The 4,986-nt window shown below is 39.3% G+C and overlaps 1 long non-coding RNA gene across 1 annotated transcript; it reads left to right on the top strand.

Annotated features, from left to right (window-relative positions):
- Positions 1-1,252: 1,252 nt before the first annotated feature.
- On the top strand, positions 1,253-2,446 carry LOC148374326 (uncharacterized). Its single transcript, XR_015852918.1, has 2 exons — positions 1,253-2,199; positions 2,258-2,446. It is a non-coding gene; the product is annotated as an uncharacterized LOC148374326 (long non-coding RNA).
- The last annotated feature ends 2,540 nt before the right edge of the window (positions 2,447-4,986 follow it).

The raw sequence follows: 4,986 nt of genomic DNA on the forward strand, positions 1-4,986 counted from the left end.
GAAAAAAAGCCATTTTGGCAAGAAGAAAAAAAAATTGAGATTGTGTGTTTAAGCCAGTGGGATCAGTCGGGCTAAAATGACATTAGTCGTGTTTTAAGTTGCCGTCTATGTTAAAAATGAAATTCTCTTTCAGTGTTATGGGAGTTTAAGCTCAATTGCATCAGCCTGCTGATCAGGGAAATGTCTCGGATTACCAGGTGATACCAAGTCCGCTCAGCTTTATACATTTTTCATCTTGTTGTCTACAATTCCATCAAGCACTTTGAGTGGCCTGAGAAATCGGTTTTGCTCTACACTGAATTTTACATAAGGATTTCTGTTGACTGTCTTTGAGGACATGACGGTAAAAAGAAACCTACTTTGAACACACCCATACTGACTTTGTGGGCCAGAGTTTTTTTGTATTGTTTTGTGTTTTCCACTCGGAGACGCTCAATAATACAAACTGTCGGTTTTAGGTTTCATTTTCATAGAGAAATAATTTACATGTATTGTAAAGTAAATGAAAAACTCTTATAATAAATTCAAGTTTTATTTGATAAATATTAACATTTTTTACTTGAAATTAGATTAAAATATAGTACAATAAGAAATACGAACACAAAAAATGCCAAATATTATACAAAAGGTGTCAGATTTTTTTGCAGTTTACCACTTTGTTGGATGTCCGTTTGTGCGGTAACGTAAAACAATGTTATATAAAGGTAAATATAAATTAACAGTCAATACAATAACTAAAATACTATGTTTGAATCACTTTAAAGGCTTCTGCTTTTAGTTGAAGTATTCAAGTTTTATCTTTGACAAAATATTCAAATAACGTTTTCACCATTTTAAAAATGCATGTTAATCATGATTCAGGACTAATATTTGGATTTTTTTCAAATAACAACAGTTCAAATGCTAGGCCTGAGTTTAACTACAGGCAAATGATTAATAATGAGTACTGATTTATAAAATATTACATCAGAATATTACATTATATTAATTATTAATAATTATTACATTTTGGACACATGAAGAGGATGGATGAGTAGCGAATGTTGAAGAGGATCTACAGAGCAGAAGTAAATGGAAGGAGACCAAGAGGAAGGCCGCGATTGACGTGGATGGATGGTGTTATGAGTGCACTGCAGGAAAGAGGTCTAAATATAATAGAAGCTAGAGCTCTTGTTAGTGATAGGAAGGAGTGGAGAGGTGCTGTGAAAGGATAGTGAGATTGTGGACGCGTTCTTAAGGATGGGCTGGGCACCCGTATGATGCGGCAGGGGTTAACCAGTGAAAGCTGTCGGGCCCTGCTGTTGAACAGAAGAGTGTGTTGTGTCACCCTGACCCTAGTGACATGGCTGCTTTCTCGTGTCCCGTTTCATCTGGAAGGACGAAAGCATGACCAACTTAGGTGCCGAGGTGCCTAACTTGTTTGGGTGTTTGGGCAATTGGGTTGGCCATGGTCCAAAAATTTTTGTGCGTCTTTTTTGCTATTTTTTTCCCCTTTTATCATCTTATTGTATGTGTTTGTCTTGCTGTCGGTCACCCCTCTTGAGGGATATGACCAAGGTAGATAGATAGATAGAATTATTAAATAATAATTAACTAATATTTAACTTGTGCTGGATGGAGTATGTTACCAGTATTTTGGAGCACTATCTTTGTTTGTTTGTGGCTGTTTATTTAGGCAACGCACACGAACAAAAAAATACCCATCATTAATTAACAAAATGAAACAATAAACAATTTGCACAATAAATAGCTGTAAAATACTTTGTACAGTAAAATATATTTTGCTCAAGAAAAGATTGACTTCGATCTCGCTAATGAAATGAACAGCTTACATTGTTCATAAATATTATAATATAATTGTTTGCCTCAGTGGAGAAATACATTGTGGTGTTATTTTCTTTTTAAGATCGAATGAGGGAACAAAAAAACAATGTATTTTTCATCAGTCTTTACATGTGAGAGTATGTAAAATATCTTGCCCTCTAGGGTGATGCAATCCAAAAGATTGACATGATTTTCTCCTTTAAAGTCTTTATGGTCATCCATGCTCTGAAAGCGATGAATATGGATACTACCACAATCCATTTTATGATGTTCAAGCTCTAAATATCCATTTTCTTTCCTTTCAGTGTTCTACAGAGATTACAGAATCTGGAACAGGTGTCTTCCTGTATTTAGGTTTCAAAATACAGCACTTAGGTGAGGAAGGCACTGTGACCAAGAAGTATGCAGTATTAAATGTTCTTTCTCTTCTCAGTGCTGCCTGCCTTGGGTACTTAACTGCAGCTCCAGCCAGTGCAAGGGCATCTGCCGATTGCATGTAAAATAAATGCAGCCTTCAAATTAAAGCATTATGGAGGAATAATACAGCTACATGTAGAAATGCATGTAGGAAAAAATAAATACCAACAAATCTTTCATATGAATAAATGAACACATAAATACATACATGAGTAAAAGGAAAATTTTTCATTCTCGTCTCATCTCATCAGCTGCACCGCTTATCCTCAGTAGGGTCGCCAGGGGTGCTGGAGCCCATCCTAGCAATCATCGGGCAGTGGGCAGGGGACACCCTGAACTGGTTGCCGGCCAATCGCCGGGCACACAGGGACAGACAACTCGCTCGCTCATTCACACCTAGGGACAAATTGAACCAGCCAATCCACCTGAAATGCATGTCTTTGGAATGTGGGAGGAAACAGGAGTGCCCGGAGGAAACCCACGCAAGCACGGGGAGAACATACAAACTCCGCACAGGAAGTCCGGTAGCTGGATTTGAAACCACACAGGAGACTCCCAAGACCTTAGAACTGTGCCGCACACGCGCTAACCACTGCGCCGCAGTGCTGCCCTCAAATTTTTCATTCATTTATTCTATTGCTATTGATTTCATCATTTATCTATTTCTGTATTCATTTTCTCATGTATTTTGTAATGTATTTTGCACATTATTTTGTCCTGTACTTTTTTATTATTTTGTTTATATATTTTGTCAGGTGTATGTCACAACAAAAAGCTGTCAGAAACAGAACAGGAGGAGGACCCAAAAGCGCAACATTTTCACACAAGCTTTATTTTACGGGAATGGGGCAGTGATGCGTGTGAACACAAACGCCAGTGATTTGGCGATCGCTGGGCAGAAGAAGTAAGACAGAAGTCAGGTGTGGAAAAATACCGGACAGGACGGGACAGCCAGGATCGATACCAGATACGCGAGCAGATACCGGACAGGCGGATACTGGTAACTGGAGTCAGATATCAGACAGGACCAGACAGACGTGATCGATACCGGATATTCGAGACTGGCGCAGTATATCGGAGAGGATGAGACAGGCGGAATCGATACCGGATACTGTAACAAGGTATCAGACAGGACGAGACAGACGGGATCAATAACAGACACCGGAGACTGGAGTCAGACATCAAATCGGACGAGATAGAGAGGATCGATACCCGATACTGGACTCTGGAATCAGATATCAGACAGCACGAGACAGACGGGATCGATACCGGACAGGATTCACCGGACAAACACACGGACAAACACACGTCTTGCGGGTGCAGAGGTTCGTTGAAGGACTGACAAGGGGGGAATGCAAGCACTGAGCTTAAATAGGAGGGAAGCCAATCAGGCAACGAGCCACAGCTGGCGCCAAGTGGGCGGGGCCAAGTGAGGGCAATGGGCAACCGTGACAAATGCTATTTAAATGAGAAGACGGCCCAGTTGCCCAAGCTTTCCCGGTTGATAAACCAATCGACTACTACATCAATCAACTAATTAGTGAAAAACAGATTGACCCGCGCTAAATTTCAAAATAAATACCAAAATGAATTAACGACAAAATAAATGACGTTGTATTCATGACGTATAGTAAGGCATTACAATTTTTATTCATGTTTCATTTTATCGATGTGGCATATAGTTATAGGTATTTATCTATATATTTATTTTGACATATGGCAAAATCAGTCCGACATAAAGAATTGATATAATAGCGCAACTGTTGCCGATTATGTGACTGGAGAAAGTGATGAGCGACATGCTACTTAGTAACTTGTTAGAAGGTTCACACAAATGTCCAGTTATCACCTCAATGTTTGTTTCCTTTGTTTTTGTTAAAAGTGACCATTCTTAATTCTACTGAGCCCTCCTGCTGTTTCGGGACAGGCATGCTAGCTGACCTATTGCAATTTTTCTTTTCCTGAAGAGGCAGCAATGTGGCAAAAGACGTTGTAATACTGACTTTGAACCTTGAAATGTAACCCTATAGACACCATAATGATACAGTGGGGGAGGGGGTCTCTGTGCTCAGTCACATTTTGACAACCTCTCCGGTGTTTCCCAATCACATTGACTTCCCTTTTCCCTGGAAACAGCGGTAGACCGACGCTAGCGGGAATTGGATTCAGGAGATTTATTTGCTTGCATGGTCGCAGGCAGACGGCCATAAACTGCTCAGTATGGACCATATGCCTCACCTCCGTAAAATATTGCATTGAATCACAATCACTGGTAAGGATGAGGCTTTAGATAAGAAAAAAGAAAAAGAATCGTGAGCGTAACTAATTTTTTCATCTCTATGAAAGGGACTTTGACAGAAAATGAAATGCACTTCTATTAAAACCAGGAATTTACAATGAGCACATTTATTACACTACAAAAATAATCTTGTTTAGGGGTGTACGTATATTTAGGGAATTACATCAAGCCAAAGGACTGGTGGAGAACGTGCTGTAAGGACCACCAGTAGCCTGAACAGGAAAATAATTGGATTGCTTTTTTTTGGCCACTATCTACCACAGAGGAGGACTTCCTGAAGCGCATCTTCCAAAAGTAATTTAAACTTCACTTTATTTATCTTTATAGAGCATTATATTTTATGAAATGTTTATTTTTTTAGTACAAAACAATGCAGGTTACTTATACAAGCCTCAAACATACTTACCGTAAATTCTATAAGCTATAAGCCGCTACTTTTTCCCCAA

The sequence above is a fragment of the Urocampus carinirostris genome, chromosome 1 (genome assembly GCF_059441175.1).
Source record: "Urocampus carinirostris isolate Australia breed hairy pipefish chromosome 1, RoL_Ucar_1.0, whole genome shotgun sequence".
In the NCBI taxonomy this organism is placed as follows: domain Eukaryota; kingdom Metazoa; phylum Chordata; class Actinopteri; order Syngnathiformes; family Syngnathidae; genus Urocampus; species Urocampus carinirostris.